Below are 13,592 nucleotides of genomic sequence, written 5' to 3'. Positions count from 1 at the left end.
TTTTTCATCCCTGATTTCATGGATCTGAGCCTTTTCTTTCCTTTTTTTTTTTTTTGATGATTAGTTACGTGTTTGTCAATTTTATTTATTCTTTTAAAAAACCAACTCTTTCTTTCATTTATTTTTGTATCATTTTCTTAGTTTCTGTTGCATTAATTTCTGCTCAGATCTTTATAATTTCTTCTCTTGTGTGAGCTCTGGGTTTTTCTTGCTCTTGTTTTTCTAGGAGTTTAAGTTTCATCATTAAGTTGTTTATTTGTGCTCGCTGTTTCCTAGTGTGGGCGTTCAATGTTATGAATTTTCCCTGGAGAACCGCTTTCATGGTTTCCCATAGATTCCTGTATGTTGTATTGGCATTTTCATGTATTTGTAAAAACTGTCTAATTTCTTCTTTAATTTCCTCTCTAATCCATTGATTGTTTAGGAGAGTGTTGTTCAGTTTCCATGTGCTTTTCTACAGTTTCTTGTGCTATTGATCTCCAGCTTGTTTGCACTATGATCTGATAATATACAGGGGAAGACTTCAATTATTTTGCATTTATTCAGTCCTGTTCTGTGAGCTAATATGTGGTCTATCTTGGAAAATGATCCATGTGCAGCTGAAAAGAATGTATATTCTCATTTTGTGGGGTGGAATACTCTGTAAACATCTATTGAGTCCATGTGTTCCAAAGCTTGGTTCAGTTCTATTATTTCATTGTTGACTTTCTGCCTATATGATCTTTCACTTTGTGATAGTGGGCTATTTAAATCCCCCAGTAAAATTGTACTAGTGCTTATTTGGTTTTTCATGCTACTTAATATTTGTTTTATATAGTTGGGGGCATTTATATTTGGTGCATATATGTTTATGATTGTCAACTCTTCCTCTTGAATTGTTCCCTTTACAAGGATGTAGTGGCCTTCCTTGGCTCTGTTAATGAGTTTTGGTTTGAAATTTACTTTATCTGAGAATACGATTGCTACCCCTGCTTTTTTCTGGGCTCCTGACATGTGCAGAATTGTTTTCCATCCTTTGATTTTTCAGTATATGGGCTTCCTTTTGCACTAGGTGTGTTTCTTGTATACAACATATTGTTGAATTTTGCTTCCTAATTCACTCTTCCAATCTATTCTCCCGATTGGTGAATTGAGGCCATTAACATTGCTGGTTATAACTGATATATTCTGACTTATTATTGTCATGTTGTTGTCCATTTGTTGACTCTTTTTACTTTTTCTCCCATCTCCTTTTAGTTTCTTGCCTTGCCTATTTGATTTGGTCTATAGGGCCTCATGGTATTGTGACCTTCATTGTCCTTTTCTAGGATATTGTTTAGAATTCCTTGCAGTGCTGGTTTGGTGCTCATGAAATTTCTCAGGTGCTCTTTGTCATGGAAGGATCTTATTTCCCCATCTATTTTGAAAGAGAGTTTTGCAGGATACAACAGTCTAGGTTGGTGGTTATTTTCTTTTAGGACTTGGAGTACCTCACTCCAGGCTCTCCTTGACCTGAGGGTTTGTGTTGAAAAGTCTGCTGTTATTCTGATGGGCTTTCCTTTGCATGTGACTTGTCTCTTTCCTCTTGGTGCTTGTAGTATTTTGTTCTTCTGTTCATTTTATGGGATCTTGGTTATTATATGTCTAGGTATAAAATTTTTTTTATCTTGGCTAGTTGGAGTTCTATATGTCTCACTTCCCTTCTGTTTGGGAAGTTTTCTGTCATCAATTCTGTGAAGAGTTTTTTTTAAGAGCTTTTGTATTTTTTCCTTCTATTTTATGGATTTCTATCAGTCTTATGTTATTTTTCTCTGTATCATCTGTAAGTTTTTGGATAGTTTTCTCATACCCCTTACTGTTTTTAAGAGACCTCTCTTTTCATGGCCACTGACTGCAATTCTACCTTGTATAGCTGAGATTCTGTCTGCACGATATTTTATTGTGTTGCATACACTTTCAATAGAATTTTTAATCTCCTGGAAATCTGTTTGAATCTGTTTTATGGAATCCATTTCTTTCCTCTGTTGGGCATTCATTGTTTCCATTTCTTTCTTATTCTGATCCTTCATGTCTTCTATGATGGTCTTGAGGTCATCTATTTTTTTGTGAGTTTCTCTTCTAGAGTGTCAGTAATGATTTCCATTTTGCTCACTATCTCTATGTTTATCCGGGGAATTATTTCTGTTTTGAATTTTTCTGGAGCCTGATTGATCTGTTTTGTTACTTCTTGTGCTACGATAGGTCCAGGGTGTACTGCTGGTTCACTATCAGACTTTTCATCATCGTTTGCCCTACTGTTAGTCATTGGTGAACTGGAAGTCTGTCTTTGTGTGTTGCTTAAGTGTTTTCTCATTTTTATTTTCAATGTTGGGTTGTCGTTGGTTTAATTTCTGTGTTATTACTTAAATCTTCCTGATATAGTTGTGCTTTGGCTTCTGAGTCTCCAATGACTCACAGACATCCTCATTTTCATAATATTAGAGAAAACAACTCATTAAACCAATCACAATCCTTTATCCCAATCAATACATTCTGCAGCCCAATAGATTCAAAAACAGCTTGGAAATTGACAACTTGTTGTAGTCATTAATCTATTACTTTTAAACCATGTGAATTAAATTAATATAAAGAAGCAACCCAAAATATGTTTGCAGTGAATACGCTTTTCAATATAGCATTTTTACCATCTAGGATGGGGGCTTAGACTGAGTTAGGAGAACAGGAGTAGATAAGTGAAAAAATTTGGAGAAGGTTTCAAGTTAAGCTAAAGAACGTAGAATAACCATACAATCTTTACAAAACTATAACTTCAATGGGGATAGACAGTGTACAGGAATAAGGACAAAAATATATCCCCTTAACAGTAACAGGGACTCTCTTTCCCTTGAAGCTACTGAGCCATGTGTGAGGTAAATTGACAGGAGAAAAGAACATAAAGGAAAAATGATAAAAGATTAAGTCTGAGTTAGGGCAAGAGCAGGAATAGAAAGAGAGATGAGGGATAATATGGTGGAGCAAGAGTCTGAGTTGGAGAAAGAGGACAGAAAAAAAGAAAGAAATTGCAGGGTGGAATGAGGAAAAGAAAAAAAAAAGAATTGACAAGCCTCTTTCAGACGATATCTCTGCTGCCATAATATACCATGTGCACAGTCATGTGCAGGACTAAATCCTGTTATTTTAGCTAGCCAATGGCAGATCCCCATGACTCAGACTAACCCTAGGCCACAAGGCCTAAATTGAGTTTCCCAACCTGCATGGTTGAACTCCACTAAGGTCTATTACAGGTTTCTCCTGACCTTTATTTAAAGATGTTCAAATTTTGGAGCTCAGAAAAATACCCTAACCTATGCTTCTGCAGAATGGGTTCAAGGAGTGGCTGAAATGGGAGTTTTGAGAATGGGCAGGGGTCAGGTCGTGGGGGTGTTTCAAGGGCCCCCATCTAGCTACTTTCCTTGCTGGAGCTGGTGGCATGCAGTCGGGGGAGGGTGCGGATCCACCAAGTGGCCCAAGCAGGTGGCAGCAGGGTTCTCCAGGTGGCCTTCCTGCTGGAGCTGGTAGGCATTTTTACAATTTAATGATAATGCCAGTACAATATACAGAAATCTATGGATAAATGAATTCCTAGTACCCCAGGAAAACAGAGCAAACTCAAATTGATAACCTAATGCTGAATCTTAAGCTCCAGGAAAAAGAAGAGCAAGACAGTCCCAAACCTCATACAAGGGAGGGAATTGTAAAGACCAAAATAGAAATCAGTGCAGTGGAGACTAAGAGAGACATCCAAAACAATCAATAAATGAAAGAGATGGTTTTTTTTTTTTGAAAGAATAAATAAAACTGATAAACCCTTGGCCAACCTTGCCAAAAGAGCGGGGGGGATGGAAAGAAAAGTCTCATATCCATGCATTTAGGAATGAAAATGGTGAAGTCACAGCAGATCCAGCAGAAATCCAGAGCATCATCAATACCTGCTTTCAAGAACCTATGCTCTAATAAAACACAAAACACACAAAAAACTGGACATATTTCCAGATACTTATGAATTACCAAAGTTAAATGAAGAAGATAAAAACATTTTAAACACCCAATTCCAATCAATGAAAATGAAAATGCAATTAAAAATTTATCAACAAAGAAAAGCCCAGATCCTGTTGGATTCACTGCTGAATTCTACAAGAAGGACAGAGAAGAGCATTTGCCACTATCCTTTAAACTGTTCAGTAAAATTGAAAGGGAGGCAATACTTTAAAATTCATTCATGGAAGCAAGAATTACTCTTATTCCAAAACCAGGGAAAGACCCAACCAAAAAAAAGAGAACTGCAGGCCAATCTCCTTAATGAACATAGATGCAAAAATGCCCAAAAAGATACTGGCAAACAGAATACAGAAGATCAAGAAGATGGTACACCTTGACCAAGTTGCTTTTATCTCAGGGATGTAAGGATTTTCTTACTGTTTCCCACCATGGAAATCAATACGGAGATATTTCAAACAACTAGGATTAGAAATCCCATTTGAGCCAGCTATCCCTCTACTGGGTATCTTTCCAAAATAATGAAAGGAATCATTCTACAGTGATATATGCTAACCTCTGTTTATAGCAGCACAGTTTATAATAGCTAAACTTTGGAAACAGCTCAATTGCCTATTAATTGGATAATGGATAAAGAATGTGTGTGTGTGTGTGTGTGTGTATTTTAATAAAATAGAATAGTACTCAAGCGTAAAGAATGAGAAACTAGATGATTTATACCTAAGTGGATGCACATTGAGACCACACACTGTGTGAAATTAAAAAGTCACATATGTGTAAATATTTAATAGTTTCTCTGGGGTAAAAAAGTAAAAGTGCAAAAAAGCCTTAAAATATATAATTGATATTGTGTAATAGGACAAAAAGTCTAAAAAAGTAGAGGAAGTGGGAGGGGTAGGGAAAAGGGAAAAGAAATAATATGTGAAAATGGAAAAACATGGAAACAATGTATTTTTAAACAGGGAAAGGTGGAGGATATGAAGGGAGGGCTGGAGAATTGTGAAAAATTAGCATGTGATGTCAAGTACAGGTACAAGAACCCAGTGATGGATGCAACTGTGTTGTATATCTAAATTTTACCAATAAACTTAATAAAGATGAAAGAAAGAAAGAAATAAAGAAAGAAAGAAAGAAAGAAAGAAAGAGAGAGAGAAAGAAAGAAAGAAGGAACAGCTGAATTCTTGAGCCAGAGCCCACACTTCTTCCTTGGTGACCTGTCTGAGCTGTTTCAAGTCAGCCTTGTTTCCCTTGAGAACCACAGGCTGTCATCCGTGCACTGAACTAGGTTAAATAAGCTGTTTAAACTCCTAGACTTCATGTTAACTCTGGCACTTCCTGATGGAATAACAGATGATGAACCCTGGCCCTTGAGGAACAACAGCTGGTGAAATTTTTTTCCCATGTTGTGGGTTGTCTCTTCACACTGTTGGTCATTTCTCTTTCTGTGCAGAAGCTTTTTAATAAGATGACATCCCATTTGTTGATTGTTTGTGTAGTTCATGGGCAACTGAGGTTTTGTTCATAAAGTGTTTTCCTACACCAATATCTTCAGGAGTTCTACCTAACCTCTCTCTTTCCACCAGCTTAGGATTTCTATTTTAATATTTAGATATTTAACCCATTTTAATTTTTGTTAAGTGCATGGTGAAATATTTAGGACTAGTTTTAATCTTTGGCAAGTGAAACCCAATTTTTCCAACACCATTTTTAAATTTTTGAGACAGGGTCTCACTATGTAGTTGAGACTGACCTGAAACTCTAGCCCTGGTTGGTTTTAAACTCACAGAGATCCTCCTACCTCAGCCTCCCAACTGCTGAGATTACTGGCATGTGCTACCACACCCGGTGGCTTTTTCCAGCACTATTAATTAAAGAGGCTATCTTTTCTCCAGGGAGGGTGTTTGGCTTCTTCGCTAGGTGGCTGAATGTGTCTTGAGTTGTTTCTCCCTCTTCTAATCTGCTGTAGTGGTCCTCAGGTCTGTTTCTTTACCAGAATCATGCTATTTTATTTTTTATTTTTTAAGTTGTTTTAGTTATCATTTAGTTAGTATTTTTAGTTATTTATTTTTTATTATTTTTAGTAGCTTTGAAGTATAGTTTCAAGTTGGCGATTGTGATGCACCCTACCTTGTCTTTATTGCCTAAAATTGCTTTTACTATTCTAGATCTATTTTTGTTCCAAATGGATTTTTGGATTGTTTTTTTCAAGGTCTGTGAAGTATACTGCAGGAATTTCAATTGGGATTGTATTGAATCTATATATCAGTTTTGGAGGTATGGCCATTTTCACTGTTGTTTCTTCCTATCAGGAAAAAGGGATGCCTTTCCACTTTCTGATACCTTCTTTAATCTCTTTTTTCAGAGGGCTATAATTCTGAGTAGAGGTCTTTGATTTGTTTTGTGATTTTTTGTTGTTGTTGTTTTTTTGGGGGGGGTTAGGTTGATTCCGAGGTATTTCAATTTTTTGGATACTATTGTGAAAGGAAATGATTGCCCACTTCTCTCTCAGTGAGTCTATTTTTTTGTGCACAAAAAAGCTTTTGATTTTTTGGTGTTAAGTTTGTATACAGCTACTTTACTGATGTTAATTATTAAGTCTAGACCACTTTTGTGGAGTTCTTGAGGTACTGAGTATCATATCACGTAAATAATGACAATTTGATTTCTTCATTTCCTATTTTTATTCCTTTTGTTTGTCATGTCTAATTGTTGTGGCTAATGTTTCCAGAACTACATTGAACAGGAGAGGTGTTTTGGACATCCTTGTTTTGCTTCAGATTTTAGTGTAAAGAGTTTCAGTCTTTGACTAGTTTAGTATGATATTGGTTGTTGGATTTTCATAGATGGCTTTTTTTTCGGATTGAGGTAGAGACCATCTATTCCAATTTTTTGTAGGGTTTTCATCATGAATGCATGTTGAATTGTGTCAAATACTTCTGCATCTAATAAGATTATCGTATGGTGTTTATTCTTGGTTCTATTAAGATAGTGAAATAGGGAAAAAAGGGCTAATGGGGCAGTGGAAGTGGGAAGGGTAGGAGAAAGGAAGTAAGGGAAAGGAAAAAAATCATGAGAAAAGGCAAAATGGAAACAAAGTCTTTGTAAAAAGCGAGGGTGAAGTGGGTACAGGGAGGGCAGGGGTATGGGAAAATAAAACAGAACCAAGATCAGTCATGTAAAGGTACAAGATCCCAATGATGAATGTAACTGTACTGTATACCTAAAGAGTACCAATAAACTTATTGAAAAATATGCAGAATATTACACTTACTGATTTGCATATGTTAACCCATCTCTACATCCCTGGGATGAATCCCACTTGGTCAGGGTATATGAACTTATGGATGAGCTTCTGCATTCTATTTGCTAGCATCCTATTGAGGATTTTTGCATCTATGTTCATTAATTAGATTGGTTCATCAGTGAGATTCCCTTTTTTAGTTGGATATTTTTCTGCTTTGGGCACCAAGGTGATTCATGCTTACAGGAATGAATTTTGGAGTATTGTTTCTCTTTCAATTTCAATGAACAGTTTCAACAGGAGTGGCAGTAGTTAATTCTCTAAATGTTTTATAGAATTCAGCAGTGATGCATTCACGGTCTAGGCTCTTTTGGGTAAGTTTCAAATTACATTTTCAATTTCATTGATTGATATTGGGTCATTTAGAATTTTTAGATCATCTTCATTCAAGTTTTTTCTCTCATTGAGTTAATTAGTACCTATTAGGTATACAGTACAGTTACATTCATTATTGGGATCTTATGCCTTTTCATGGCAGGTCTTGGTTTTCATTTCTTCCCCTTGTCCCTTCCCTCCCTTCACCCCCTCCACCTGTCCCCATTTACAAACACTTTATTTTAAATTTCTCATATTTTTTTCTTTTCCCTTATTACCTTTCCCCTACTCTTCCCACTTTTCCTACACCTTTAGCCTTTTTCTTCCTATTTAACAGTGTCCATGATCTCATTAGGATTTGATGTACTATTATAGTTTTTCACACCAGATAAACTATTCAGTATTTAAACATGTGTGACTTATTTACTTCACTTAGAAGTATATCCTTGAAATGTATCCATTTTACTATGAATGAATCTAATATCTCACTCTTTATGGCTGAGCAATATTCCATTTTACAGAAAAACCACATCTTCTTTATCCAGTTTCCAACAGATGGGCAATGGGCTGTTTCCAAGTATTAGCTATTACATACTATGCCACTATAAATATAGGCGCACATATATCATTGTGATATGATTCTTTTAATTTTTGGAAAGATAGCCAGCAGAGGGATGGCTGGGTCAAATGGAACCTCTAGTCCCAGCTCTTTGATGTATCTCCAAATTGATTTCCATAGGTGTTGCACCAGTCTGCACTCCCATCATCAGTCGAGAAGTATTCCTTTCTCCCCACAACTACAACAGCATTTGTTATTGTTTGATTTCTTGATAGCAGTCATTCTTTATTTTGGTGAGGTGGAATTTCAGTATTGTTTTCACCTGCATCTCTCGAGAAACTAGTGATATGGAAAACACAGAAGAAATAGACAGATTTCTAGATACTTATGAATTACCAATGTTGAACAAAGAAGATAAAAACATTTTAAATATCCTAATTACAATCAGTGAAATTGAAAATGTAATTAAAAGTTTACCAACAAAGAAAAGCCCAGGTCCGGATGGATTCACAGCTGAATTTAAAAGACATATAGAGAAGAACTACTGCCACTACTCTTTAAATTTTTAATACTTCCAAATTAATTTCTGCAAGCAAGTATAACTTTGATCCCAAACCAGGGAAAAACCGAACTAAAAAAGAGAACAACAGGCCAATCTCCTTAATGAATATAGATGCAATAATCCTTAATAAAATACTAGCAAACAGAGTACAGAGGATCATCAAAAAGATCATATATCCTGACCAAGTTGGATTTATACCAGGGATACGAGGATGGTTCAACATATGTAAGTCAATAAATGTAATACATTCAACTTTGGTAATTTATGTGAATCTAGGAATCTGTCCATTTCATCTTATTGGCATAAAGGTTATCAATGTAGGTATTGATGATTCTCTGTATTTCTGCTTGGTCTGTTGCAAATCCACCCTTTTAATTTCTAATTGCCTGGATGTGAGCCTTTTTTCTTTTCTTTTTGGATAAGATTTACTAAAGGTTTGTTAATTTTTTAAATTCTTTTGAAGAACTAATTCATGGTTTTGTTGATTTTTTGTATCATTCTTTTAATCTCCGTTGCATTGATTTCTGCTCTGATCTTTATAATTTCTTCCTTTGTATGAGCTTTGGATTTGTCCTGCTCTTATTTTTCTAGAAGCTTAAGGTTCAGCATTAGTTGTTTAATTGCACTCACTCTTTTCCTATTATGCATACTGGTGCTAAGAATTTCCCTCATAAGACTGCTTTCATTGTGTCCTATATATTCTGGTATGTTGTATTTTCATTGTCATTTAATTGTAGAAACTCTCATTCCTTCTTTTAAAATCCTCTGTGAACTATTGGTTATTCAGAAGTGTGTTTTCAGTTTCCCTGTGTTTGTGAAATGCTTGTCACTTATTTTGTTACTGATGTCTAATTTCATCACACTATGGTCTGATAATATACAGGGGATCACTTCCTTAGCAGTTACTTAGAATTATTCTATAAGCAAATATGTCATCTATTATGGAGTACTACCCATGTGCAGCTGAAAAGAACATCTATTCTGATTTTGTGGAGTGGAACACCCTGCTCACATCTGTAAGTTCATTTTTCATGAGTTTGTTTGAGTTCTAGAGTTCTGTTGTTTATTTTTTGTCTCAATATATTTGTGAGAGTGGGGTATTGAGGTTCCCATTACTATTTGCTATTGCTTATTTTATTTTTCATATCTGTATTTGCTTTATAAAGTTGGGCACACTAAGTGCAATATATATATATATATTGATTGTCATCTGTTCCTCTTGGACTGTTCACTTTACAAAGATGTAGTGTCCTTCTTTGTCTCTCTTAATCAGCATTGGTTTGAAATCCACGTGATATGCAAGGAGGATAGCTACTTCTATGTATTTTGGGTTCCTGTCACATGGAGTATTGTATTTCACCCTTTAACTTTCAGTCTATGAGTTTGCTTTTGTATTGTGTTTATGTACGCAGCATATTGTTGGATCTTGCCTCTTTACTTGTTCTGCCAGGCTTTTTTCTTTTGATTGGTGAATTGAGAACATTAACATTGTTGGTAAAAGCTGATATGTATTGACTTATCCTTGATAAGAGTTTTTTTCTGTTTTTGGACTCTCCCCCTTTGCATTAAACTTTGTCACTCCTGATGGATTCATTTTGCTGGGTTTCCTGAGGTTATAAATACTTGTTTTTCTAGGATATTGTTTAAAAATTTTTGGAGTGCTGGTTCAGTATTCATGAAGATCTCTTTATCATGAAAATATAATTTCTCTATAAATTTTGAAAGATAGTTTTGCAGGCTACATCAACCTGGATTAGAGAGTGTTTTTCTTTGGGATTGAAATATGTCACTGCAAGCTCTTCTCCCTTGAGAGCTTGTGTTAGGAAGTCTGCTGTGATTCTGATGTGATTTCCTTTGTGTGTGATTTCTTTCTTTGCTTTTAGAATTTTGTTCCTCTGTTAGGTTTCTGGAAATCTTAGGTATTACATGCCTATGTATACCTATGTTTATGCTCATGGCCACGTGGCAGTCCTAGGTGCCTCACTTTTCTGTATGTCAAAATATTTTTCCCTACTTGCAAAATTTTCTGCCATTACTTCGGTGAAGTTTTTTTTATGTAATCTGCACTCTCTCTCTCTCTCTCTCTCTCTCTCCTCTTTCATTCTCTCTGCTTCATCTTATATTACTCTCCTTTGCATCATCTGGAAGCTGCTGAATTGATTTCTCATGGTGCCTTATTATTATTATTATTATTTATTTTTTTAAATTGTTTATTGGTACATTTTAGGTATACAATACAGTTACATTCATTACTGGGATCATGCGCCTTTACATGACAGGTCTTGGTTCTCATTTTGTCCTCTTGTCCCTGCCCTCCTTTCACCACTTCTTCCCCTCCCCTTTTACAAATACTTTATTTCCATTTTTTCATTTTCTCATGTTATTTTTTCCTTTTCCCTTATTACCTTTACCCTACTCTTCACACTTTCCCTACACCTTTAGCCCTTTTCTTCCTATTTCACATATTGAGGATATACTCCTAAGTGAAATAAATCACAAGTGCAAATACTGAATAGTTTCTCTGGTTTTAAAAACTATAATAGTACATAAGATCCTAATGAGATAACTGACAATGTGAAATACGTCCCTTATTATTTTTAAGACATTTTCCTCTTCCTGGTCACTACTTGATATCCTATGTTCTGTATCTGAAATTTTAACCTCACATGTGCTGATTCTGCTGTCTAAACTTTCACTGGAGTTTTAATATCCTGGAAATCTGTATCTGTTTCATGGATTCTATGTATTTCCTATTCTTCAATTCCATCATGTTCTTCAGCTCCTCTATCTTTTTAGATCTGGGTCCCCTCTTAATTTATTGATTATGTCTTGCACTACAGGTACAATCTCTGCCATTATCTGATAAATTGTTTCTGACTTCATTTTTTTCCAGATCTTCTTTCATTGCTAGTTCAGGGAGTCCAAGAAGTTGAGTACCAGATTGTTCCATCTCATTTCCCCTTAGGGTTGCATTAGGTGATGTGGAAGTCTAGTTTTAGGACTTGTTTTTGTATCTCCTCTTTTCAACAGATTCAGCTTAGTGTGTTTTAATTGAGGTGATATTGCTCACCCAGTGGTCTTCAATTCTCAGCAAGCCACCAAAAGGATTTTTCTCTGCTGCTCAGCAATACACCAATTGCCATGTTCAAATCACTGTGAGGTGGACCTCTGACTGAAGTTTGTGCACATGGGTGGGCCTTGGATGAGCAGGTTTGTCTGAGCCTTTAGCATTGTGGTGGATCCCTGGCTGGTATCTGCCTGCTGCCACAATGTTCTGTACTACCCTGCTGATCCCCAGGGAGTGGGCCTCTCTCTCTGAAGCTTGTGTACCTGTGCAGCTCTTTCCTGAGTGGGCCTTGCTGAGAGGGTTTGCCCAAGCCTCTGATGTTGGGGCAGATCCCTGGCTGGAATCTGCCTCTAGTCACACTGGATCATACTGCTGCTCCATGGGATCTGCTCACTCATCAATGCTATGGGCAGGCCTCTGACTGAAGCTTGTGTGCCTCTGCAGCTCTTTTCTGCATGGGCCTTGGCTGGGAAGATTTGCCTGAGTCTCTGGGGTCAGGGCAGATCCCTGGTGGGGATCTGGCTGCAGTTGGCCCAGTCTGGATCACCCTGCTGTTACTTGGGATTTGCACACACTCACTGATGCTATAGGATTGGGCCTCTCACTGAAGCTTGTGTGCTTGTGCAGCTCTTTCCTAGGTGGGCCTTGAGTGGGTGGATTTTCCCAAGCCTCTAGAGCCACACTGGTCTGGACCACACTGCTGCTCCTCAGGTATGTATCCATCATTTTTTGTGGCTGAGTAGTACACCACAGACTGGCTTTCTTTGTATGTCTCTGTCTCTGTCCCTCTGTATGTATATCCATTTATCTGTTAATGGATATGTATGTAATAGACCACTTCCATTTTTTAGCTATTATTAGTTTTGCTGCTAACACATGAATGCATCATGCATCATTGAAACAAGACAAATTTAACTGCTGAGATAACCAGAAGAGATATCTGTCTCAAACTGAGTTTCCATTTGTAGTTCTTTTGGAGAATCAGATACAGAGACTACTGTAGATACCTTCCTGTGAAGAAATGCTGGCCAAAGGAGTGATTGCATTTGAATGCCCTAAGGAAAAGACCTTGGGGAACAATAGTTCCCAAGCCTCTGGAGTGCACTGTTTGAGTTTAGAGCAGAATCTTCAGGAACATAGCAGAATTGAGAGCAAACTATTATCAGATGATTGCCTTGACCAATGTATTCCTTCTGCCCTGGTATGCCTAAACTAGATTATCATGTGTCATGTAACAAACTCTCCCATTTAGGCCCAGGGTGTTGTAAAGTGCTTGTCTTGTACAACTTTGTTTTCATATCCTTGAGTTACAGATAAAGAACTATGGTGGTTTCAGTTGCTATTTTCTGAGGTTCTTTTATGACCACGAGACAGCCTCCTCAGTCCTGGATGCTTGAACTAAATGGTGGGTCCAGACAATCTCCTTTATCCTTTATACAGGCACAGTACACATAGTTGAAGAAGTAGCTCTCACCTTGGGCTCTTTTTTTGAAAAGGAAGATATTAATAGTGGAAAGTGAAAATGGCTGCCACCCACCACTCATGAAGATCTTCTTTAAACTCAGTGCATGAGGCAGCAGGCAGAAAATGTGAAGTGAAAAAACAGGATAGAAAAAGTGAAGTAGCCATCGCTCCAGCACCAGGAGGGCCTGCTTGGGGCCAGACCTCTGACGGAGAGCCCAGCCCTCTCCTGCCAGGCCACCCCCAATGCTGCAACACCATGAAGGTGGCCACACGGGTGCCCCTGAAATACCTCCCCCACTCTCAGACTTGA

General features: G+C 37.1%; 1 long non-coding RNA gene across 1 annotated transcript in view; it reads right to left on the bottom strand.

Annotated features, from left to right (window-relative positions):
- Window positions 1-8,492: 8,492 nt before the first annotated feature.
- Window positions 8,493-13,592, bottom strand: part of LOC104872692 — a 41,384-nt gene continuing 36,284 nt past the window's right edge. The window contains exon 5 of the long non-coding RNA XR_783250.2: window positions 8,493-8,528. This is a non-coding gene — a long non-coding RNA (uncharacterized LOC104872692). The remainder of the gene's footprint in view (window positions 8,529-13,592) is intronic.

Source organism: Fukomys damarensis, unplaced genomic scaffold (genome assembly GCF_012274545.1).
Source record: "Fukomys damarensis isolate Sample0158 unplaced genomic scaffold, DMR_v1.0_HiC HiC_scaffold_42, whole genome shotgun sequence".
In the NCBI taxonomy this organism is placed as follows: Eukaryota; Metazoa; Chordata; class Mammalia; order Rodentia; family Bathyergidae; genus Fukomys; species Fukomys damarensis.
This window is presented reverse-complemented; position numbering and strand designations above follow the sequence as displayed.